The sequence below is a fragment of the Macaca fascicularis genome, chromosome 6, assembly GCF_037993035.2.
Source record: "Macaca fascicularis isolate 582-1 chromosome 6, T2T-MFA8v1.1".
NCBI lineage: Eukaryota > Metazoa > Chordata > Mammalia > Primates > Cercopithecidae > Macaca > Macaca fascicularis.
Window position 1 is genome coordinate 101,768,626 of NC_088380.1, and position 26,268 is coordinate 101,794,893.

At 45.5% G+C, this 26,268-nt stretch overlaps 1 protein-coding gene and 1 pseudogene across 2 annotated transcripts in view; one reads left to right on the forward strand and one right to left on the reverse strand.

Annotated features, from left to right (window-relative positions):
- Positions 1-11,559: 11,559 nt before the first annotated feature.
- On the reverse strand, positions 11,560-12,998 carry LOC135971346 (uncharacterized; annotated as a pseudogene).
- The window catches only part of LOC135971347 (SH3 domain and tetratricopeptide repeat-containing protein 1-like), a 42,609-nt gene continuing 28,655 nt past the window's right edge, over positions 12,315-26,268 (forward strand). The window contains exon 1 of one of the 2 annotated variants that reach the window (XM_073993920.1): positions 12,315-12,367. The gene's annotated coding sequence lies outside the window, so the exon portion shown is untranslated. Of the gene's footprint in view, positions 12,368-15,361; positions 15,499-26,268 lie in introns of those variants that run through there. The other variant, XR_010587512.2, reaches the window with a different exon arrangement.

Genomic DNA, 26,268 nt, shown 5'->3' on the forward strand with positions numbered 1-26,268 from the left:
TCCTTTCAATGGAAACTGTTTCAGAATATTTTGAATATTTTGAGTTTCTACATCTACAGAGTTGAGGCACAGGATCGCTGGCAGTGTAGACTCTGAGTGGTAAGACTGTAATACTCTAAAATACAATATATAAGCTATCATATCATAATGGTGCAATACTATCTACTACAATAAGAAAGGCATCGATGAAAAGCCCAACGCTATCATACGTGACTGAGAGATTGAATGCTTCCTCCCTCAGATTAGTTACAACATATTGTCCTATCACAGTCCTCTCTCTTTCATTCAAAGTGAATGATCCAAATAATAGACAGAAATAATAAAGAATAAAGGCAACAAATGCAAAGAACTCACGAGATGATACTCTATGGTAAAATTTATGTACTTAGGAATTAATACCAACTCATTATTAGCAAAAAGTAAACATCTTTATATCAAGAGTAGTTTTTCCTTTAATAAAGAAAGGTGGAATGTGTATAATGAACAAGGGATAATCAAAATTTGCCAAATGAGGCTAGTAAGACAATCCCAACAATTCACAATCATTATTCACTGGTCAGTTAATCACAGGACAATACATACAAATGAAACTTACTGACCGCGTGCAGTGGCTCATGTCTGTAATCCCAGCACGTTGGGAGGCTGAGGTGGGCAAATCATGAGGCCAGGAGTTCAAGACCAGCCTAGCCAACATGGCCAAACCTGTCTCTACTAAAAATACAAAGAATTAGCTGGACGTAGTGGTGGGCACCTGTAGTCCCAGCTACACGGGAGGCTCAGGCAGGAGGATCACTTAAACCCAGGAGGCGGAGGTTGCAGTGAGCCGAGATTGCACCACTGCACTCCAGCCTGGGCAACAGAGTGAGATTCCATCTCAAAAAAAAAAATAATAATAATGAAATAAAAAAAATTAAACTTACCTACATTTTAGAAAAACATTAAAATTCAACCATGAATCCAGCACATTATCAAATGAATAGACAAAAATTCTACCAACAAACTTAGTATCATTATCTATGAAACTCAAGTACTACTGCTTAAAGAGCATTTACAGAACTCTCACCTCAAGGTTTCCCTGCAAAACAAGGTGAAATGCATACTCAAGACTCTTTAAGAATGAGCCACTGATAAAAACAATATACTTGTAACTTGTGTAACATTTCATACATTTTTTTCAAGCACTGCACCATAATTAATTTGCATCAGGCTTTTCAAATTAGAAAAGCTTCACTTACAGAACTTCTTTCCTGTGGGAATTTTAACATGACTTTTCAAATAAATGTTAAAACTGAAAATATTCTTGCAGTTTCTAAACTATTAGAGTTTTAATCCTGTGTACGTTCTTGTATTTACAAGGTCCAGGGAGCTACAGTGTGCATTTTCATATGTCCTTGAGTGGGTATGAGAGCAATGAAACATTCCCACATTCTGGACATTCATAGGGTTTTTCTCAGGAATGAGCTGATGTCTTCAAATGGAACTAACACAACTGAAGGCCTTACTACAAATTTAGATTCAAAAGGCTTTTCTCCACTCTGAGTCCTCCCAAATCTTCAAAAACAGGAAAATCTGAAGGCTTGACCACATTTCCTAACATTCTTATGGTTTCTATGCAGTGTGAGCCTTTTCATGTTTATGAGGGAATGGGAAAGAGTAAATGTTTTACCACATTTCTTACATTCAAGGGGCTTTATTTATTTGTTTGTTTATTTTCTTTAATTTTGAGAGGGAGTCTCACTCTGTCACCAGGCTGGAGTGTAGTGGCACAATCTCGGCTCACTGCAACTTCCACGTCCTGGGTTCAAGCGATTCTCCTGCCTCAGTCTCCTGAGTAGCTAGGATTACAACCATATGCTACCACACCCAGCTAATTTTTGTATTTTTAGTAGAGACGAAGTTTCACCATGTTGGCCAGGATGGTCTCGATCTCCTGACTTTGTGATCCGCATGCACAGGGCTTTCCCCCAATCCCCCGTGGCTTTTTATGTCCTTGAAAAAGAACTAAGACAACTGAAATGTGCCACCATGCCCAGTTAATTATTTTCTTTTTTTTTTTTTTTTTTTTTTTGAGATGGAGTCTCGCTCTGTCGCCCAGGCTGGCATGCAGTGGGGCTATCTCAGCTCACTGCAAGCTCCGCCTCCCAGGTTCACACCCTTCTCCTGCCTCAGCCTCCCGAGTAGCTGGCGTAAGCCAACGTGCCCGGCATTATTTTATTTTTCTAGAGACAGGGTTTCACCATGTTGCCCAGGTTGTTTCACATTGTTTTAATCCGGGCTAGTTATGAACTCCTGGGCTCAAGCAATACACACACTTTTGCCTCCCAAAGTGCTGGGATTATAGGCTGAGTCACTACACCCAGCCTCTATATCATGACTTCTTTCATGGTGAGTAAGGTGACTGGAACGAGTGTAGCCTTTACCGCATCTCTTACATTCATAGGGTTTTTCTCCAGTATGAATTCTTTCGTGGAGGTGAAGGGAACTGAGACGACTGAAGGCTTGGTCACATTGTTTACATTCATAGGGTTTCTCTCCAGTATGGTTACAAAGGGAACTCAAAGGACTAAAGACTTTGCCACAATGTTTACATTCATAGGGTTTCTCTCCAGTATGAATGCTTCCATGACAACGAAGGGAAGTGGAACAGCCAAAGGCTTTATCACATTTGGTACCTTTATAGGGTCTTTCTCCAGTGTGAGTCCTTTCACGCGTCTTAAAATAACAAGAAAATCTGAATGTTTTCCCACATTCCTTACATTCCTAGGATTTCTCTCCAGTGTGAGTTCGTTCATGTATTACACAACAACTGGAAACAGTGAACGCTTCACCACATTCTTTACATTTACAGGGTTTGTCTCCTGTGTGAGTTCTCTGATGTCTTTCAAATGAATTGAGAAAATAAAACGCTTTCTCACATATCGTACATTTATAACTGGATTTCCACTGTGCATTATCATGTGTCTTCTAACACCTGGAACAGAAACGAAGAATTTCCCACATTGTTCACATTTATATTGCTTCTCTCCATATGGTTTGTATCCTGAGTGAGCTAGGATGTGCCTATTAAGGAGGGAATGATATATAAAGACTTTTCCACAAACACTGCATTCACGTTGTTTTAATCCAGTAGAAACGTTCTCATTCAGATCAAGATTTGGAATTTGGCTGACAACTTGTCCATACTGTCTACCTTTTTTGCTTTCACACAGTCTCTGTAACACATGATTTCTGTAAAAAAAAAAATGACAAGCACATTATTATTGGTTGGTTTAATAACTTTATACTTATTAATAGGTCTTGGACTTACGCTGCTACCAATACCAAGGAAAATGCATTATTATTATTTTTTTTTGGCCATGATTGAATTATTTGAAAGTAAATGGGTTACCACTGAAAACACAGCTACCACCTACGTGACTATGACGAAATTAGTAACATTCACATACACAATTTTGTAGCGCTATTTTCAAGTAAACTGTTTTCCAAACACTGACTGCTACACTGAAGTACGTTACATTTGGGTGAAATTTTTCTAAAACAAAATAAATTTCAAGTGACTCTTATTTGTTTTGATTACTTGTTTTTAAGTTCATATGACTTGCTAAGATTCCTTCAAAGGACTTTATTTCCTCTTCTCAGTGCAAGTTATCTTATATCTTTCCCAGGTTTTTCAAAGTGATCTTCAATATTCTGGTCTTTCCATTAGTTTCCTAAAATGCAGACCCACAAAATTATCACGAATTATTAAAAACTATAGAAACGTTACTAGATTTATGTTCATTGTACACAGTGCCCATGCCTGATTTCTTCACCAAATCATTCCCTTGCCACATTCCAAATCACAAATAGCACTGATGATAGGGAAATACTTCTGTAATTAAGTGAAATGTGTTGTCATTCTTACCTACAGAAGCCAGGTTCCTGCAGGTTTCCTGCATCACTTCTCTCTAGAGATTCTTCTGAGAAGAATTTAAGAAAGCCCATTCCTCCTGGGTAAAGTTTACAGCCACATCCTCAAAAGCCATGGAGTCCTAGAACATTCCACACATGTGGATAGAAGGACGGGTGAGACTGACAGCACTGGGAATTTATACTCAATCCATAAGCTCTTTACATGATTCTAAAATTTTCAAGCATTTCTTCTATGACGTGATTGTCACAACTCTTACTCTGTTCACACATACTCCCTCCCACACAGCAGTATTAATGCTGGAATTGAACTATTCAAAAAGGTAACAGCAAAGTAGAAACACCCATCTCATTAGAGAATCCAGGGAGTAAGATGTGCTGCTAGGAGTTACCTTTTAACTTCACTTTGTACATTTCTAGTATCTGTCATAATAAAGTCCTACCTGATGTGCATAAGGGAGTTAATATTATCAGTCCTGAGACTACTGATTCTTAAAAACACCTGCTGGCAAAGTTCCATCTTTGTATTAGTAACTTACATTTTGAAAGGGATTCCACCAACCCAAGTAATAAGAATGACCCACTGCATCTAAATGGCTTATGCAATATATTTGCCAAAACTTTTTCTGCTGAAGGTCTATTATTTTGTGTCACTGCAGTGGTGCTTAGGGAACCAGACACCAAAACACAGTCTGAACACTAAGTGTTCAATGAGTTTCCCTGGTAGACAATATTTTACATGTGCTGTCACTTGTTAACTGGGGAGTTGAGCCCATTCCATGTGATTACACCAAGACAGAGTATGCTTATTAAATTTAATTGAGTAATAAATAAAACCAATAATTGGTATTTAACAACATTAATACAACAATTTTTAAAATTTCTATTGCACAATGTCAAGGCAGAAAGGAATAAGAGGAAATATGACACATGGTTTTTAAAATGACATTAATGTCACCACTTCCAGATGCTATTCCTATGAAATCACATAAATTCCCAAATCAGGTTGTTTTAGGCAAGAAAAACTACTTTTTCATACGTAGTAAAAATGACAAATATCTAATGCTTTTTTGTCACTTAAAAAAAGAGTGATAGCTTGTCTAACATACTTCTAAGATTTTCAAATGAAAATACTCAGGACAGCACAGTATTAGCAGAGAGATGAGCAAGCAGACCAAGGGGAAGAAAAGTCTTAATGACCCAGCATTTATATGGAAAGTTGATGAATGATAGACTAGGCACTGTAGAATAGAAAAAGAAATCACATGCACTTTAAAATATGAGGCAAACCAGGCTGGCATCTACTTGGGAAAATGCATTGCATTCTTCTCTATTCCATGAACCATAATCAACTTATTATATATTCAAATATGAAAGACAAAACCAGAACACTTTCAGAAGTCACAGGAAGATTTTTTTTTTTTACGAAGGATTAGGCAGAATTTCTTTTGTGTAAGAAAACAGTGATAAAGGAACAGACAAACTCAAACATGTTAAAATTTAGGGACTAAAAAGAAAATAGAGTGGGCCAGGCGTGGTGGCTCAGGCCTGTAATCCCAGCACCTTGGGAGGCTGAGACGGGTGATCACCTGAGGTCCGGAGGTTGAGACCAGCCTGGCCAACATGGCAAAACCCCGCCTTTTTGCTGTTGTTTGTTTTTTGAGATGAAGTCTTCCATTGTCGTTTGGGCTGGGGTGCAGTGGCAAGATCTTGGCTCACTGCAAACTTCACCTCCCTGGTTCAAGCAATTCTCTTGCCTCAGCCTCCCGAGTAGCTGGGATTACAGGTGCCTGCCACCAGGCTCAGCTAATTTTTTTGTATTTGTGGTAGAGACAGTTTTTCACCGTGTTGGCCAGGCAGCTCTGGAACTCCTGACCTTGTGATCCACCCACCTTGGCCTCCCAAAGTGCTGGGATTACAGGAATGAGCCACCGTGCCAGGCCTAAAACCCCGTGTTTACTAAAAATACAAAAATTAGCTGGGTGTGGTGGTGGGCCTATAATCCCAGTAACTCTGAGGCTGACACAGGAGAATCACTTGAACCCGGGAGGCAGAGGTTGCAGTAAGCAGAGATGGCGCCACTGCACTCCAGCCGGGCTACAGAGCAAGACAGTGTCTCCAAAAAAACAAACAAACAAACGAAAACCCCAGATATCCAGATAAAGGATGCAGATGTGTCCACTTTCATAAATTCTTCACCATGCTACAAGAGGGGAACTGACATTTTGGTGAATCTTTGTAAATCATCAATTTGTCTATCACACTTTTATTTCACCAGTAGCATTGACAAAGCTAAGTCCTACAATTCCGTTTGAAATTACCCTTAAAAAGAACAGACCTTTAAAACCTACTACACTCACTCTGAGGAAGAAATAAATATGAATTTTTAGCAAATAAAATGCATCATTTTAGCTTGCCTCTTTGGAAATAGTATTTTTATCTTTCAAGCTGTACTGACAAAATGTATCTTACAGTCAATGAAAAACTGAAACTCAAATAAGCGGACAAGCCTTTTCAAGATAACAAACTCAGGGAGAGGCAGTGCTGACCCCAACACAGACCTTTCTAAGTGTCACGGCATTCCATTCTATCCCTCGGGACACCCATCCTGTTCAGTAAAGCACTCAGTCACCACCTAGGAGGCACTGGCACTGCTCTTTGTCCTCCTGTGTGCCTTAAAAGCATCTTCATGTTCAGGTTCTTGCACATCCTCTCTGGGGTGGGTTTTCCTTGTTCTTTGGGACAGTTTTTCTCTCTTCACAAGTCTGAGACAATCTAGAGAGCTGAAATCATTTCTGCCTTTTCCTCTCAATATCAGTATTCCATTGGCAGACCGTCAATGTGTCTCCGAGGAATAAAAGCTCCGGCTGGAGGAACAGTTTTAATGACCTAGCTTTAATGACATTACGTTGTATTGTCCATTCATTTTAATGTCCTAAAATTTTAATAACCCTAAGGGGTCACCATTTTAGATGAAACTATACCAGGAGATTCCTCTAAGGCCAAGAGCATCCAGCTGCTCTCCTGAGAGACACTACCCCCTACCTCAGGCTGTCCTTGGGGATGAGATGATCCCGGGGCTGATACTCACTAGACCCTCCAATAGACATGGCCACAATGCGTATCCTGGGTCATCCCCAGACAGTTCTAAAATGCCAGGACTAGGAAAAGACAGGAGGGTGGCTGAGGACACAACACCCTGTAGAGTTTTCACGGGGGGACCTCAACCTAAAGACATTTTGGTAATATGTACACTTAGGAAAGATGAAAAGAAGAGAGGCACAAAGATTTTTTTTACAGTAGAGTGTTAGATGATTTATTCTCTGCTTTCCTCTCATGTAAAATGTTTGGAAACAGAAAAATAGTTTGGCCACGGTGGCTCACGCCTGTATTCCCAGAGCTTTAGGTGGCTGAGGTGGGCGATCAGTTAAGATCAGGAGTTCGAAACCAACCTAACCAACATGGCAAAACCGTGTCTCTACTAAAAATACAAAAATTAGCTGGACGTGGTGGTGGGCGCTTATAAGCCCAGCTACTTGGGAGGCTGAAGCAGGAGAATCGCTTGAACTTGGGAGTCAGAGGTTGTAGTGAACTGAGACTGTGCCATTGCACTCCAGCCTGGCGACAGGGCGAGACTCCGTCTCAACAACAACAACAACAACAACAAAATTATAAATATATATAAAATATACATTTAAAATTATTACATGTAGATAGTATTTGAAGTCATGGGACTGACTGTAGATAGAAACAAGAGAAGGCAAGGAAAGTTTTCATATTTATATTTGTATATATTATATAAAATTAATATACATAATTATAATATATAAATATATCATATAGGCTGTGCACAGTGGCTTACACCTGTAATCCCAGCAATTTGGGAGGCTGAGGTGGCAGATCACCTGAGGTCAGGAGTTCGAGACTAGACTGACCAACTTGGAGAAATCCCATCTCTACTATAGATACAAAAATTAGCCAGGCGTGGTGGTGCGTGCCTGTAATCCCAGCTACTCAGGAGATTGAAGCAGGAAAATCACTTGAACCCAGGAGGTGGAGGTTGCGGTGAGCCCAGATTGTGTCATTGCACTCCAGCCTGGGTGACAAGGGTTAAACTCCATCTCAAAATAAATAAATAAATAAATAAAACAAGAAATAGATATTTATGTCAAAATATATAATTATAATACATAAATGTGTATATATATACATTTATTATAAATTTATTAATATATGAAATATATTTATTTCTGAGACAGGGTCTGGCTCTGTCACCCAGGCTGGAGTGCAGTGACACTATCATAGCTCATTGGAGCCTTGAACAGATGGCTCAAGCGATCCTCCCACCTCAGCCTCCTGAGTGGCTAGGATTGCATGCACACACCACCATGCCTAGCTAATTTTAAAATTTTTTGTAGAGACAGGGTCTTCCTTTTTTGCCTAAGCTGGTCTTGAACTCCTGGGCTCAAGTGATCTCCCTGCTTCAGGCTTCCCATGTGTTAGACGTGGGCCACTGCATCTGGTCTAATGCATTTTTTAATTTGCAAGTTTATATTATTTAATATTTTGAAGTACCGAATGTGTTGAACAACCAACTTGCAGAATTCCCGAACAATGGACGGTCAGCTGTCATGTCCTGGTTCAAATTGTCCCAGCACACCAAGGCTAGAAACCTTTCGGCCAACTTCCACTTATGTCTCCCGGGGCAGGACAATGTCACTTGGCCAATCCCCACTAAGAGGGACTCTGGAAAGGCAAGAAACTATTCTGTTCTCTATAATGGAATGTGACCAGAGAGAAGGCAGTTGGGAGGGCCAGCAGGGCCCTCCAACCAGCAGCGTCCACCATCGACTAACTGCCCTAGAGCTACACCGTGCTGGGCATTTGGGGCACTGTTATGAGCAAGAGTTTCCATTTTTCTTCTCATGGGACCTTCATGCTAGTGGCAAGAGACAATTCTTTTTTTTTTTTTTTTGAGACAGTTTTGTTCTTGTCACTCAGGCTGTAGTGCAATGGTGTAATCTCGGCTCACTGCAACCTCTGCCTCCTGGATTCAAGCAATTCTCCTGCCTCAGCCTTCTGAGTAGCTGGGATTACAGGATTGCACCACCACATCTAGCTAATTTTTGTATTTTTAGTAGAGATGGGGATTCACCATGTTGGCCAGGCTGGTCTGGAAATCCTGAGCCACTGCACCCAGTCAAAAGGGAGATTTTAAATCAATAAGTATAATTGTGATGAATGCCAGAAAGAAGAATGTGTGTGATGGGGAGGGGACCTAAGTTATTGTCTCATATTTTACCACTTTCATAGGCAATAACTAAACACTTAGAAGCTTAAAACAACACACACCTTTAAGCCAATTTTGGCAAGCTAGGAGTTGAGCTCATTTTAGCGGGTCCTGTGCTTGGGATCTCACGCTAAGCAGCTGGGCTGCATCCTCATCTGAGGCTCCACCAGGGCAGAATCCATTTCCAGGTCCGCCGAGGTTACTGGCATAATTCATTTCCTCGGACCCGCTTGGCAAGGACCCAGTTTTTTGCTTCCTTGCCTACAGGGCCCCTCCGAAGGTCCTTTCTCAGCACAGCATCTCCCTCCTGTAGCGCCTGCAGGCGGAACCTTTCTCTCTAGTGTGCGAAGGTGATGCACTGTGACAATGACATCCCATTGCTTTTGCCAGGCTCTATGGGTTAGAAGCCAGTCACCGGTTTTGCTCGTACCCAAGGTCAGGAAGACTATGCAACGGCATAGGTCATTGGGGGGTCAGTCACTTTAGGGTGTGGCTGCCACCACTGAACTTGGTGAGACTTTAAGGGTTGGTAGGAGCTGGCCAGGTACAGGGGTGAGGGTGTGTCAGGCAGGGGTGAGGGCATGGAGGGGGATGCAGAGGCCTGCACCCTGGCATGTCCTTTCACTCCCTGAGGTTTTGTTCTCCTGATCCCTGAGTACATCCCAGAACACGGTGGGGCCCTAGCAGGGGAGAGGTAGGGAAGCATGTGTTGTTCATCCAGGGACCTTGTTAGGCAAATCAGATTAGGGGCCAGGCTTTCAGTGGTGGGTGTGAGCGTGGGAGTGATGAGTGTGCAGGTGTGTGTGCGAAGAGCGATGGGGATGGGGTCAGCCCCAGCCACCATGAAGACCTGAACTGTGCATCCACCCATCCCAGCAGCCTTCCTGAGTGAGTGCCTTCAGGGCGCAGGTCCTGTTTTACACATGGAAGTGAATCAGAGTGGGACACTGCCTTGCCTTAGAGAGGTCACACTTCTTCTCCTTCTTCTTCTTCTCCTCCTTCTTCTTTTTTAAAATTTGTGACAGAGTCCCGCTCTGTTGCCCAGGCTGGAGTGCTGTGGTGTGACCTTGGCTCACTGCAACCTCTGCCTCCCAGGTTCAAGCAATTTTCCTGCCTCAGCCTCCTGGGTAGGGTAGCTGGGATGATAGGCATACATTACCATGCCTGGCTAATTGTTGTATTTTAGTTTCACCATATTGGCCCGGCTGGTCCCAGTCTCCTGGCCTCAAGCGATCTGCCCACATCAGCCTCCCAAAGTGCTGTGACTACAGGCATAAGCCACCACACCGGGCGAGAGGTCACACTTCATGCCAAGTGGGTGGCAGCCACTCAGACAGCACCCCAGCTGGCACTGGGAGTGAGGCGTGCTCAGTGTCCTAGGAAGGCAGAGGGCTGCATGAGAGGTTCCAGGAGGAAGGACTGGAGGAGGATTTGAGATTTTCACCTGAGCAGCTGGGTGGATGGAGGGGCTGTTCACTGAGAATCACAAGAATGTGGATGAGCAGGTTAGGGCACTAATAAAGCACTCTGTTTGGCCCGCGGAAAATTTGAGATGTTTCCCTGTGTCCAGCTGGGCCTTTGGGAAAGGTCAGGGCTGGGCATCTGACTGGGATGGATGTCTCTGGCAGGCAGCAGAGCATGTGGATGGTTTGTGAAGCCTGGAAAGGCATGAGATTTCTTGTGGCAGTGCCCACTGCAAATGGAAGGGCATTTGGCCTGAGTCCAGACATATACAAGTTGGGCAGAGAAGGGGGTGGGTCCCCAGGACCCACCGAGGAGCAGCTATGGAAGTACAGGGAAACCAAGGGTGTGGGGTCACATGGAGCAGGAAACTCAAATAAGATGAGGAAAGACGTTTTAAAGACGATCAGGGCTGGGACAGTGGTTCATGCCTGCAATCCCAATACTTTGGGAGGCTGAGACGAGAGGATAGCTTGAGGCCAGGAGTTTGAGACCAGCCTGGGCAACATAGGGAGACCTCATTTCTATAAATAAATAAATAAATAAATACCATTGGTACTTGGCATTTCAGGCTGGGAACAGCAAACACATGAAAGTTCTGAGGTAGGAAAGGGAAGTGATTAGCGCTTGCTCCTGGTTCCTTTATCAGACCTTAAAGAGATGCAGAGACATTTCAGGTACTCCTTGGCCGAGCTCCTTCAGGGAAGGCCTAAGTTCGTTTTTACTTCCCCTCTATTAATTTTTTTTTTTTTTTTTTTGGAGACAGAGTCTCATTCTGTCGCCCAGGCTGGAGCGCATGCAGTGGCACCATCTCAGCTCACTGCAACCTCCACCTCCCGGGCTCAAACGATTCTCCTGCCTCAGTCTTCCCAGTAACTGGGACCATAGGGACGCGTCACCACGATCGGCTAAGTTTTTTTATTTTTAGCAGAGATGGGGTTTCATCTTGTTGGCCAGGCTGGTTTCGAACTCCTGGCCTCAAGTGATCCACCTGCCTCCGTCCCACAAACTGCTGGGATTACAGGAGCGAGCCACCGCGCCTGGCCCTACTTCACTCCTAACGCCCACCATACGTGCTTCCAAATGTTTGCTGAATGACAAGGTGAACGAGTGAATGGGACTACGTGACTTCGGGCAGCAGGCAATCCTATTCCTTGAACCTCAGTTTCCTTTTTTGTAAAGCAAGCCTGTCTCTCGCTCTCTGCCCTAAAAGCCTGAGTTCTGGGCTTGAGATGAGCGCGTCCTGTAGGGCAGACTGCAGGTGGACGTTGAGCTGGGTCTTCTAGGAGGCCAGGATCCGGCCAGCTCTTGGGTCCGGTCCTCCCGCGGGACACCGCACGCCCAGTCCCAGCGCCGCCCCGCCCAACCTGCCTTTGTTCCCCCAGGCCCCGCCCTCTCCGCGCAGCTCGCTCCCCATTGCCCGGGGGGCGGGCCCTGGGCGCCCGGCTCCGCTGGGGGCGGGGCTGCGGGCGGCGGGCTGGGCCGTGTGCACCTGCGCGGTGTGTTTCCCGGCCGCAACCCCGCGCCAGCTGCAGCTCGTTGATCCGAGCCGGATCCTGAGCGGGGAACACGGGCTGAAGCGGCGGCGGCGGCCCCGCCCCGGGGCTCCATTGTTGAGGCTGCCGCGGCTCTGTCGGCTGCTCAGCTGCGCTCCAGTCGGCCCAGGCGCCGCGGCGAGGAGCGAGCGCTGCGAGGCGGCAGCCTGAGGTGAGAGGGCGCGACGGGCGACGGGGTCTCCGGACCGGGCGGGGGTCTCTGCCCCGCGCCTGGCGGCTCCGAGCTGGGCTCCGCAGGGTCTGAGGTTGGGATCCGGGGTCCTTGCTCCAGGGCTTTGTCTCGGCCTTGGGCGGCACCGGGGGCTTAGCGCCTGCTGCGGTACCTCGTGGGCCCGCGGGGTGTCCTGGTCGCCCTGCGGGTGAGGGCCGGTCCCTACTGCTCCCCGGCTCCCCGCGTCTGCCGCGGAGGGGACTGCATGGACCCAGGCGCTGGCTTCTGCCCGGTTCCCCGCAGCGTGGCTGGTCCCCGCGTGCAGCAGAGGGGGCCCTGCGAGGGCCCACTCGTGGGGCGGGGTCCGGGCCACCGCGAGAGGGAGACTCCGCCGCCCTCCTCGCCCTCCCTCGCAGCGAGACTGCTTCCCTAGACTCACCGAGGGGACTGCGCGGACCTTCGGACGAGGGAGTCCGTGACTCTGCGTGGGGGCTCTTTCCCGGCCCCGCATGAGGGCTTCCTGAGTGTTTTGTCACCTATATAGGTGGCTGCGTGGACCCGCGCGCGTGGGTAAATGCGAGGTCCTTTTTCAATACCGTGAATCCAAGTATTCGTGCTATTTTAAATCTGCAATTCCTTGACTCTCCAGAGGGTTTTTAGATTAATTTTTTTTCTATTACTTCCTAGCGTTTGTTGCATAGTTCAGAGTACTTGATTAAAACTTAACAGGTCTGCCTGGTACGGTGGCTCACGCCTGTAATCCGAGGACTTTGGGAGGTCTAGGCAGGCGGATCACTTGAGGTCAGGAGTTGGAGACCAACCTGGCCAACATGGTGAAACCCTGTCTCTACTAAAAATACAAAAATTAGTTGGGTGTGGTGGTGGGCGCCTGTAATCGCAGCTCCTCAGGAGGCTGAGGCAGGAGAATAGCTTGAACCCAGGAGGCGGAGGTGGCAGTGAGTGAAATGGCTGCACTGCACTCCAGCCTGGGCCATAGAGTGAGACTTCCTCTCAAAACAAAAACAAAAACAATGTACTGGGTCTACCTCTGGCTCTGGAATTTTCCTGGAAGGCCTTCTCTTCTGGGCTTCATTTTTCTCACTTTTGAGGATCGTAAACTACATAATTTCCAAGAATTTTTGCCCTACACCTTTAATTCTTTCAAGCAAATATAGCAGAGAAAAATTCTCTTCCCCGCAATGGTGTAAGGAAGTCTCTCACAGAAGGGGACACATGGGTATGGAGAAGACAGAGGGTATATATATATATATATATATGTTTTTTTTTTTTTTTTTTTTTTTTTTGGTGACGGAGTTTTGCTCTGTTGCCCATGCTGGAGTGCAGTGGCAGGATCTTGGCCCACTGCAAGCTCCGCCTCCTGGCTTCACTCCATTCTCCTACCTCAGCCTCCCAAGCAGCTGGGACTATAGGCGCCTGCCACCATGCCCGGCTAATTTTTTGTATTTTTAGTAGAAACAGGATTTCACTGTGCTAGGCAGGATGGTCTCCATCTCCTGACTTCGTGATCTGCCCGCCTCGGCCTTCCAGAGTGCTGGGGATTACAGGTGTGAGCCACTGCGCCTGGCCGACAGAGGATGTATTTTTGAGCTCTACATTTCAGAGTTCTTTTCTCTAGCCCTGGCCTGGGTCCCAAACAGGGAACTTAATTCACTCTATCCCGAAGTATACTCTTGCTTTGATGCCATTGGTATGTTGTCCTAGAGATTTGCTGTGGCTGCTAGGAGTGTTTCAGAGTTAAGAACTGATGCAACCTCTCTTTTGTCAGTTTATGAGTCTATAAACCATCTTGTTTCCTTAGCGTTATCTCCCTGGAACTGGAAGGTCAGAGATGAAGTTTTCTTAGATTATAAGTCTCAGTCTTTGCTATCTACCTTCGTCTGTCTCCCATGTCACCTGCTGTTTTTTTTTCCCCCTGTTTTTCGTTTTAATGTTTTTATTGGATAGGTGTCTATTATTGCAGGCTACCTCAAAACATTTTTGGATATTGACAGGATATAAGTATGAATAATATGTAAAAGATAACTTATTCTAGTTCTTTTGAGCAGAGGATTTGGTTTTGATATGTGGCCCTATTAAAGCTTTTGTTAAGCCCAAGTACTTGCTGAACTTCAGTTCCCTTACCTGTAAAATGGAGTTAGTTGTTAATAATACCTGTTCTGCCTAACTCAGGAGATTGTTTTGAGGATCAAATGAAATAATGAATGTAATGGAATTTTGTAAATTTTAAATGAAATATTGTATTACCTAAGATTTTTTTTTTTAACGCCATATTAAGAATGGAATGAATCTGGGTTTTCCTTTGAAATCCGAAATATTTAATGTATAGAGAAGTTTTAATGTGTCTGTTGGGGAGCTGCATTAGGATTGTTTTCTATCTTTAATTGGCCAGTATTTTTTTATATTTTAGCATTTTTGGGGAACATCAAAATTTGTGTTTCAGTTATCATTAATATTTTACAAAGTTATTGAATGTGCATGATTTAATCTTTAACAATCTCTTCAATTATTTACATTCCCATGTAAAAAATTCAGTAATGAACGTCCATGTAAATAACATTCCCATGCTTTAATGAAGCATAATTTCTTGACATTGCAGTTTCTAAGTGCCCTGTGTTGAGGTTGGGAAAGCTAAAGGGCAGTCAGAGGTCAAGGTCAGCAAAGCGTCACCTTTGACATTTGAAATCCAGCAGCAGATATCACAGTGAACCCCATTCCAGCATCCAGGAAGTTTCTCTGCCCTGCCTCTCCTCCGGCCACCTCAGAATCTGTGTCTGCGGTGTTGGTCCTGCTTTCCTGTCTCTCCTCTGCCTTTTCTTTCTCTTCACCAACTTCTACCGAGTGCCTCTGATGTCTCAGACAGTGGCAGTGGGATTACAAAGGCTAATAAACCCAGCCCTGGTCCTCAAAGAATTTATGTTTTCTGTGCAGATATTAAGTGACACTGTCATATATAGTGTTGACAAACATTGATACAGATTTCCTGTGAAGTGCAGAAGCACCATCCTAGAAGCAGAGATGCAGAGGCAGCACTGGTGACTCACACGTGGAGAGCTGGAGTTCTTGGTCTAGTGGGATAAACTGACCTGGACATCATTTCAGTGCAGCGGAGAGTGAGTGCTGGGATGGGCTCCCTTGGGGCATCTGGGGCTGGGTTTGTCTGGTGTTTAGTCTCCTGCCTGGTACTTAGAGTTTATCAGTAAGATGAGCATTGGGAGGCTTCTAAGTGAAAAGAAAGGCAATCACTTACCTGAAACCTAAAATTTGTAGGTGTTCTGGGCCATTTATAATTCACTGAATCTGTTTTGTCAGAACAAGTCTATCATTTATTGTTTTGGATGGAGTGTGGCCAGCCCTGCCTTGCGATGTAAGGAAATCAGGAAACGCTTGTCAGGTGTCAACACTGTGCCAGGAACTCTTCTAGGGGTTTCCACGTGAATCACTGTATTCATTTCTGTTGCTGCTTTACCACATTTCCACAAATTTAGTGGCTTAAAACAATTGAAATTGTATCATCTCACAGTTCTATGGGGCAGAAGACTGACGTGGATGTGACTGGGCAAAAATCACCATGTGGGCTGGGCTGCATTCCTCACTGGAGAATTGTTTCCAAGTGCTTTTGGCCAAATATAGTTCCTTGTGGTTGCAGGACTGAGGTGTCTGTTCCCTTGCTCTCCATCTGTTGGGAGCTGCCCTCAGCTCCTGAGGCCTCTATCTGGTCTTTGTACGTGGTCCCATCAGCTCAGGACTAGGTAGGCCAGGGACCTGGTCAGGCTCTCCCGTTCCCCTTTGTGCATTTCTCTTCTTGCACTCGGAGAAAGTTCTATTCCCTATTTTAAAATATTTTTTTGAGATGGAATCTCGCACTGTTGCCCAGGCTGGAGTGCAGTAGCATGATCTCAGCTCACTGCAACCTCTACCTCCTGGGTTCAAGTGATTCCCCTGCTTCAGCCTCCTGAGTAGCTGGGACTACAGTTGCCCGCGATGACACCCAACTAATTTTTGTATTTTTAGTAGAGATGGGTTTCACCATTTTAGCCAGGATGGTCTCCATCTCTTGATCTCGTGATCTGCCTGCCTTAGCCTTCCAAAGTGTGGAGATTACGGGTGTGAGCCACCGCGCCTGGCCAGTTCTATGCTCTTAGAGGCTCATGGGATTAGATTGGACCTCCCTGGATAGCCCAGGATACTCTTCCTAAGGCCTGTGGCCAAGCCCTTTTGCTGCACGACATAGTCACAGGTCTCGGGGGTTGGAATCTCCCACCACAGTTACGGATCCACTTACTACAGCAGCCTGGGAGGTGCTTTTTGTCACCTCTGGTTAACAGATATCAATTATTTATTTATTTATTTATTTAATTTTTTTGCAAGTTGGCAGGAACATGAAGGTCCCTTTTTTTTTTTTTTTTTTTTTTCTTTTGAGACGGAGTCTCATTCTCTTGCCCGGGCTGAAGTGCAGTGGTGCAGTCTTGGCTCACCACAACTTCCACCTCCCAGGTTCAAGCAGTTCTCCTGCCTCAGCCTCCTAAGTAGCTGGGACCACAGGCACGTGCCACCAAGCCTGGCTAATTTTTGTATTTTTAGTACAGACGGGGTTTCAGTATGTTGGCCAGGCTGGTCACAAAATCCTGACCTCGTGATCCACCCAACTTGGCCTCCCAAAGTGCTGGGATTACAGGCGTGAGCGACCACACCCAGCCATGAAGATCCTTCTTAAATGAAAAAACCGTTCCTCTGACTTGATGTGAGGCTGTTGGTGAGACTGATAGCAGTGGAGACAGGTCCATCAGAAATGGAGCTAAACTTTGTTTTCTGGAGTATTTTGATGGCCTGCCCTGATCATGTAAGTTTTGCTAAGAAGTCATTAGAGTAATTCCTCTACTGGAAGAAATACCATATGGGGAATTTGGGACCTTCCCTTTTCAAGTTTTGCACAAAGGACTCTTCATGGGCGAAAAGTACATGATTCCAGGTCCATTTCTAGAATGGAAACAGCTGCATCAACCCAACAGCGATTCACATTCCTGAGTTTGAGAGAATCTGATTGTTTCAAGGCTGAAGCCAAAAGCCCAATAAACAATGTTTGTACCTTTATTCATAGTTAGGAATTAGGTGCATCCTGTGGTCAAGCAAACAACTGATGGTGGTCACCAAGTAGTTTAAAACCAAGTAGGACCTCATTTTATCATGTGGGTGTTTTTGATTTTCTTAACTAAGTTTTTATTTTCCTGTGCAATAAATGACAAACTCTGACTTGAAATGCATTTCCTTTAATAAACCAGAATCTAGGGCCGGGCGCGGTGGTTCACGCCTGTAATCCCAGACTTTGGGAGACCGAGGAGGGTGGATCACGAGGTCAGGAGATTGAGACCATCCTGGCTATGGTGAAACCCTGCCTCTACTAAAAATACAAAAAATTAGCCGGGCATGGTGGCGGGCGCCTGTAGTCCCAGGTACTCGGGAGGCTGAGGCAGGAGAATGGCGTGAACCTGGGAGGCAGACCTTGCAGTGAGCGGAGATCACGCCACTGCACTCCAGCCTGAATGACAAAGCAAGACTGTCTCAAAAAAAAAAAAAAAAGAAAAAAAAAGAAACCAGAATGTATAGTCCTAAGGTTTTTAACCTGGCTTTCAGGACTTTATGAAGTCCCCAAAATCCTGTGCAACAATTTTGTGTATCTGCATCCATGTGTGTTTATGGGGAGATGATTTATAGCTCTCCATACTTTTTCAAAGTGGTTGGATTCCAAAAAATTTTATTATACACCACTTTGGCCTGGTGTGGTGGCTCACACCTGTAATCCCAGAACTTAGGGAGGCTGAGGCAGTAGGATCCACTGAGGTCAGCAATTTAAGACCAGCAACATAGCAAGACCTCCACCTCTACCAAAAAAAAAAAAAAAAAGAGAGAAAGAATGCTGGGCATGGTGGTGCACACCTGTGGTTCTAGCTGCTCGAGAGGTTGATCACCTGATCCCAATAATTTGAGGCTGTAGTAAGTTAGAATTATACCACCGCACTCCAGCCCAGGCAACAGAGCAAGACCCTCTCTCAAACAAAAACAAAAAACCATATCACTTAATATACTATTGTTGTTGGTCAAATATCAGATTTTGTTTAAAAACTAAATACTCTTTTTTTTTTTTTTTGAGATGGAGTCTCGCTCTGTCGCCCAGGCTGGAGTGCAGTGGCATAGTCTCAGCTCACTGCAAGCTCCGCCTCCTGGGTTCACACCATTCTCCTGCCTCAACCTCCTGAGTAGCTGGGACTACAGGCGCCTGCCAGCACGCCTGGCTAGTATTTTGTATTTTTAGTAGAGACGGGGTTTCACCGTGTTAGCCAGGATGGTCTCGATCTCCTGACCTCGTGATCCGCCCACGTTGGCTTCCCAAAGTGCTGGGATTACAGGTAAATACTCATTTTTAGCAAAGTTGTACAGGCCTACAGTTCTAAGAGTCAGAAATTAACAAGGCTTAGGACAAAACCCAGCAATCCCCCACCTTACCCTTCTCCACTCTGATCCCTGCTCCTTGGAGGTTACTGTGTTTATGTTTTAGCTCGTTCTTCTAGATTGTGTGAAAGACAGGGAGGTGTCCTACTATGGAAGACAAGGATTCAGGCTGCTTACCTTCCCCGCTCCTCCTGTTGCCCACGTTTTTCTCCCCCATCCTCTCAGTATAATTATTGTGCTAGTGAGGCCAGGCACGGTGGCTCGTGACTTATCCCAGATTTTTGGGAGGCCGAGGTGGGCAGATCACTTGAGGCCAGGAGTTGAAGGCCAGCCTGGCCAACACAGTGAAACCCCGTCTCTACTAAAAAATACAAAAATTAGTCAGTTGTAGTGTTGCACACCTGTAGTTCCAGCTACTCAGGAGGATAAGGCACAAGAATTGCTTGAACCTGAGAGGTGGAGGTTGCAGTGAGCTGAGATCGCACCATAAGCTGAGATTGCACCACTGCACTCCAACCTGGGCAACAGAGGTAGACTCTGTCTCAAAAAAAATTATTGTGATAGTGGGATACATAGTATAATAGTGTATATATTTAGTATTCTTCCTGGTTTTTGGCCCACAGCTTCTAAAACCCTTGTAATTTCCTGAGTGATAGGAACATCATTGGTTATAATATTTGGTCTTAGGTTTCAATACCTGACACAAGAGCTTCTAAGACTTTGGGAATCTCTGGGGCGATAGGAGTGTCTTTTGTATGATAATGAGATGACAGGGGGCTTCGGCCCCTAGACAGGTTCAGGATCAGGGCTGGTTGCCAGAAAGATGAGTCATGATTATAGAGTTGGACATGTCAGCCCCACACCTACCTCTGGGAGGGGAGATGAGACAGGCTGGAGATTGAGCTAGTCACGGGTAGCCAGTGACTTAATCATGTTGATGTTATTAAAACTCCATAAAACCCTCTAAATACTGGGTTTGGGGAGCTTCTGGTTTGGTGAACTCATTTGGTGCTGGGGAGGTGGCACTTCCAGGCATGGGAGCCTCGACCTCTCTGCCCCGTGGTGTGCCCTGTGCCTCTCTTGCATTTGGCTGTTCCCGTGTTCTCTTCTTTGTAATAAACCAATAAGAGTAAGTAAGTGCCAAGCACTTTGCGTCTGTCACCTCTCTTACTTTTTCAGCAACACTGTGTGGCAGATAATGTCCTCATTTTGCCGGTGACAAAATGAGACTGATGCATTGAGTAACTTGCTCAAGGTCACATAATAAGCGGAATTCAAGCTCTGACTCCGAAGCCTGTGCTTTTAACGAGCATGCTGCATACGCGGCCTCTTTATTTGTTAGGAGTTTCGGTGTCTCTAGGGCCTGACACCAAGTTGACCGTCGTGTCCTAGAGCTGTTATAAGGGAGCTTTTAGCGGCCCTGCTGAGAACAGAGCCAGCACCTCCGGATTGGCAGGGCAGGGGCTGTTCCTGCTGGGAGCTGCAGGTCACTCCCTGTAGCCCTTGGCTGATCTTGCTCATCCACTCCCTCCCTCATTCAGTAGTTCCTGAGTGCCGCCTCTGTGCGGAGGAGAAGGAGGCAGCCTTCCAGCCCAGGTGGGGCCTGCAGGTACACAAAGGGAGAGGCAGCTGTGCGCTGAGCTGGCTGTAGGCTGGGACAGTGTGGCTCCAGAGGTGGCGATAGAATGCTCTGGGACTGCAGAGAGAACACATGCTTGTGAAAGGGAGGAAGGGGCAGTCACCGCAGAGGAGGTGTACTTGAGTTGGACTTTGAGGGAGGAGTTGGATTTCCACAGTGGAACCGAGCAGCTGAGGCTTTCTCAGCAGCTGAAGATTACAGCCAGCCAGCCTCAAATGTTCAGTTTTTCCTGAATTCCCTTTTTTAAGAGAGTGCAGTAAGTTTTCAACAGAGATAAAGCAGTCACCTCCATGTCATTCATGTTCTGCAAATCCTATGTGTAGTTGTTGATGCTTAGCAGATGGGGGCAGCCTGGGCCATAAGAGAAGAGCCTGTGTGTCCACTTGTTTGGACATCAGTCAGGTGTGGCACAGGGCAGTGATCACTGCCTTCCCCTGAGGACCTCAGTTGTACTTTTATGTGGAGAGGACAAAGAAAGCTGTTGTACAGGGGGCAGGAGACATTTCAACTGCAAAGCAAGGCACAAAATACACATAGTCTGTGCCCTGCATGAGAAACCTAGCAGAACTGTGTGCTGATTCCACCCCTGCCTCCCCTTCTGAGAGCGAAGCGTCCATTGTACCATGGTGGAAGGCATTTCTGAAGCCTCTGCAATCGGAGTGATCTGTTACTTGCCCATTGAGCCTTGGGGCAGCAACCAGATGGTGTGGCTGAAACACAGGCCTTGGCCAGACGTGGTTGGTCATGTTGGTTCTGCCACTGATTGTGAATTACAAAACCTTGGAGAAGTCATTGTCTTTGTGTGTGCCTCTCATGTAAGATGGGGAACACTGTGGCCATTGCAGAAAAGCAGATAGGTGGAGCGAGTATGGAGTGCTTTGTGTGTGTGTGTCATACGGTGAATGAAATGGCACTGATTGACGTTATTGATAGTAATAACAGGTTTAATTCAGGAATAAAACTGGTAAAGTAGGCCAGGTGCGGTGACTTACGCCTGTATTCCCAGCACTTTGGGAGGCCAAGGCGGACGGATCATGAGGTCAGGAGTTTGAGACCAGCCTGGCCAATATGGTGAAACCCCATCTTTGCTAAAAATACAAAAATTAGCTGGGTGTGGTGGTAGTCCTGGGTGTGCCTGTAGTCCCAGCTACTTGAGAGGCTGAAGCAGGAGAATCGTTTGAACCCGGGAGGTGGAGGTTACAGTGAGCCGAGATGGTGTCACTGCACTCCAGCCTGGGCTAGAGAGTGAAACTCCATCTCAAAAAAAAAAAAACCTGGTAAAGTATTTTACCCAGCCTAGGTACATGTGGTAGAGCCGAATGAAAGCTTAGAAAAAGATGACTTGAGAACTAGCCCAGCAGAGGAATCAGGTGGGATGTGTTGTTACTGAGTAAGTGAAATTTGCACCTGCTTTCTCCCAGGCCTCGCTGAGTTGTGTACAACAGAGAGCTCAGGTGTTGGGGGCAGTTGACCGGTTGAAGAATGCATTGCTATTATGTGAGGAACATTGGGCTTTGAAAAAGCAGAACTGGATCCACGTTCTTGCCTGGTAACTCTAACTATCATCTAGTTTGTAAAGGGGAATACAGTTCACTGAAAAATTCTTATGACCGTGGGGAAAGGATTGGGGCGTCTGCATTGGTGTGTGTAATATAGGTCATATGAAAGAGCATTTAGGCTGGAGGGAGACTTTTCATCTCTATAACTTTACTTTCACAGGACAATTCCATCATGATTTGAAGATTTTTGAGTCAAAACTACATTGTTCTGCTATGTGTTTTGGGGCAAATTTATACATACAATTTGCTTAAATATTTCAGATGATACAAGAATATATGTGTAGCATAAAAAGCTGAAATTTGCATTTCCCCTTCTCTAGAAGTAACCATTGTGAATAGTTAAGTCTGTATTCCGCTATTTTGTGTATTATAAATACACTGTGAATATATGAGTCTATATAGACATATATGTTACAGAAACACATTTTTAGAGATGGAATATTGCTGTGTTGCCCATGCTAGTCTCAAACTCCTGGGCTCAAGTGATCCTCTCGCCTCAGCCTCCCAAAGTTTTGGAATTACAGGCGTGAGCCACCGCGCCTGTCCTGGATGAGTATATTTACTAATTGCTAAGTTACTCTGTTCATTACGTGTCTATTGAACTCCCCCATGTGCCAAGCATTGTTCTGAATACCTTATATGCACCAATTCACTTAATTTTTAGAGAAGCTCTATTGTTGCGTCCCTTTTACAGTGAGGAAACTGAACCACAGAGAGGCTGGGGACGTTGTCTAACATCACACAGCCAGTGCTGTTGGAATTGAGGTTGGAACCCAGACAGCTGGCTTCAGATCTCTTAGCTGTGATCATAGATGGCACACCCAAACCTTAGGGCCACCTCCCAAGCCTTGCCTGAGCTCTGCCTGAGCTCTGCGAGAGCCGTGTATGTGAGGTTTCTTTCCTCTTTAAGAACACAAGTCTTGGAATTGTCCCAGACCCTGGTAGGAGCTCTTGAGGACCAAAAAACAGGGGTTCTTCAAGCCTGCCCCAAGGCCAGATCTCTGATTTAGCTACTTGGAAGGCAGACGTGGAAGAGAGTAATTTTGCCAGAACAAAAAGTCAAGATTTCTGGGCTGACTCGGCCAGATGCGGTGGCTCATGCCTGTAATCCCAGCACTTTGGGAGGCCGAGGCAGGTGGATCACCTGAGGTCGGGAGTTCGAGAGCAGCCTGGCCAACAAGTTGAAACTCCATCTGTACTAAAAATATAAAAATTAACTGGGCGTGGTGCTGGGCGCCTGTAACTCCAGCTACCAGGGAGGCTGAGGCAGAATTGTTTGAACCCGGGAGGCAGAGGTGGCAGTGAGCTAAGATTGCACCACTGCAGTGCAGATTGGGTGACAGAGTGAGACTCCATCTCAAAAAAAAAAAAAAAAAAAAAAAAAGAGGGAAGGGGAATGGCTGGGCTGTCTCATCCTGGGGAAGAGGCCCTACAGCAGCCGTAGGACCTTGGCCACTTGGTTGGAAAAGAAGGAAGGAAAAGCTTCACCCATGGCGGTGACCTGGACTGCAGAAACCACACTAAACAGTCCACGTCCTGGAGCCTGGCCACCCCATTTGCTTCTCTTCTCCTTGGGTAGAGGGTGTGGGGAGCTTTCTACCCTGGAGGCTGAGCAGTGCAGCTTCTAACCAGGGTAGGCGTTTGTCTGTTCCTGGGAATACAGACAGCATTCTCATAAGCAGCCCAAATACTCCTGAACAGCTTTTTGTAGGGTGGGGTGGAGCGGGGCAGAGGGTCATTTTGACTCATAGGTACCTTTTCCACTTTCACGGCTGATAACTGTGTTACAGATTAAAGTTTTGTTTTTGATACTGAAGAGGGCTTAAGAGAGTGAGCTATTATGGCACATCTAAGTCTGCTAAAATAGAACCGCGGGGTAGTGTAGGAAAATCTCTTCTAAATTATGGATCATATATGGTGAACATTAGAAGCCATGTGTACCTAAGTTGACAAATCAAAACATGGCTTGTCTTTGGGTGACCCAGGTAAGTCTGGATGCCACTGCGCCTTGTGTGAACACAGGATGCTGAGGTGTAGGGATCAACAGGCTTTTTCTGGACATCTTGCACTTCTCCCTTGGGGTAAAGTGGGGCAGCAGTAGGAGCACACAGCTGTTGGGTCCCTAATATTTGTCAGCTGTTTTACATGTGGGATTCCATTTAATGCAATCTTAGAGGTAAAATTATTTTATTGAAGATGAAGATAGAAGCTTAGAGAAGTTAAGAAAATTGTTCAAGGTCACGTCATTTGTTTTTTTTTTTTTTTTTTTTTTTTTTGAGACAGAGTTTTGCTCTTCTTGTCTAGGCTGGAGTGCAATGGCGTGATCTTGGCTCACCACAACCTCTGCTTCCCAAGTTCAAGTGATTCTCCTGCCTCAGCCTCCCGAGTAGCTGGGATGACAGGCATGAGCCACCACACCAGGCTGATTTCATATTTTTAGTAGGGACGGGGTTTTTCCATGTTGGTTAGGCTGGTCTTGAACTCCCAACCTTGGGTGATCCGCCCAACTCGGCCTCCCAAAGTGCTGGGATTACAGGTGTGAGCCACCACGCCTGGGCAGGGCCATGTAATTTAAGTGGAAAGATGAAGTACTTGATGAACTCAGAAGTTTGACTTCAAAGCCCTTGATCTTTCCATAACACATGGTTCCTTCCCCGGTTAGTGGGGAGTGACTGAAGAACTCAAGGAAGTTGTGTTTTGTGGAAAGAAGACCTGAGGGGTGTATGGTCTTTCCAGGCTTGGAATTGCCATGCTGGGCTTCTGAATTGTGTAGCTGGGCCATAGAGAGAGAAGCCCCTCATTTAAGACTTATTCTTTGGGGGAAATAAAGGAAGGCCGCCCACATGAGACAGGCAGAGATGACTTTCTCAGAGCTGCTGTGGCAAGGGAGTCGGCACCATCACTTGCGTGTGGCAGAGACTGACATGCAAGTGAGTGGCAGATGAGGAGTGGGGAAGCTTCAGGATGGAAAAGAATGGCTCTCAGTGGAGGCTGTTGTGGGGGCTGGAGGCGGCTGTGCAGAAGTGGGGTGTCCTATGTGATTCGTTAGGGGTGTATTTGGCTTTCTTTGAATTATCCTAAATGGAAATAGGGGCCAAAATTAGGGTGGCTGTCAGTTTTGAGTCAAGTCCTGGCCACGGACAGAATCGTGGTTTAGTTTCTGGGTTGTGGAGAGAGAGCAGTCTGGCTTCCTGTCTCATGTGCTAGCCTGGCTGGCCTCCTAGCTGTTTACTGTAGATAGGGGATTGGTTTCCTGGGTGGGCAGCTACAGGTTGTGGTCTGAGTTCTGTCTTTATACATATGATCAGGCATGTTCTGTTTGTATATTCAGTCCCTCATTTTTCTTGTCAGTAAAAATATCAAATGACAAATTGGATACATTGGGAACTTTTTAGATGTCTGTGTCCCCTGGAGGAAGTTTTCACGTTCACATTTAATCAGAATGAATATAAACAATTGGGCCATTTATCTTGAAGTTGTAAAATAGGAAATCTTCAACAATACTACCTCAGCGCCATTTCCTGTCTGTCCATCGTTAGGGAATGTGTTTTTATCCCCCGCCGGCTCATCGTCCACCAGTTTGTGGTTGATCCACTTCTCTATACGTCTTGTCTTGTGTGCATCTCATTGTTTGCTAGTGTTAGCTTTCCCCTTCGTCAGTGTAGTTTATTTGTGTAGCCTCTGTTGGTAGGAAGTTATTTGTGGAATTTGTGAATGGAAGGGACCTTGGAGGTCTGCTAGGTCAGCCCAGTGATTTTCAAGATAAACAGAAATACAGGGAAATGTTCCAGCTTCTTTGGTGGCAAAACCAGGAATAGAAAGCAGTGTTCTTTGTGCCACAATGTCATTGGAAGACAACTCAAGGTGGGCCTAAAATGCAGAGTAACTAACTTTCATTTATCTCTGCTTCTGACTCTTGTTATCAGACATTTTAAATTGACCTTAATGTGTTCGCAGAAATATGAAAAGTTCTGACTTGTTTACATATAAGGTACTTCTTTGCCTACTCATTTGGTTGTTTTTTTCAACAGGATTGAAAAGACATTGTTATAAACTGAATGTTAATGTCCCCTCCAGATTCTTGTACTGGAACCCTAACTGCCAGTGTGATGGTATTAGGGGATAGGACCTTTGAGAGGTGATTAGGGTTAGATGAGGTCATGAGCGTGGGCCCTGGTCTGACAGGATTAGTGCCCTTAGAAGTAGAGAAACCAGGCCGGGTGTGGTGGCTCACA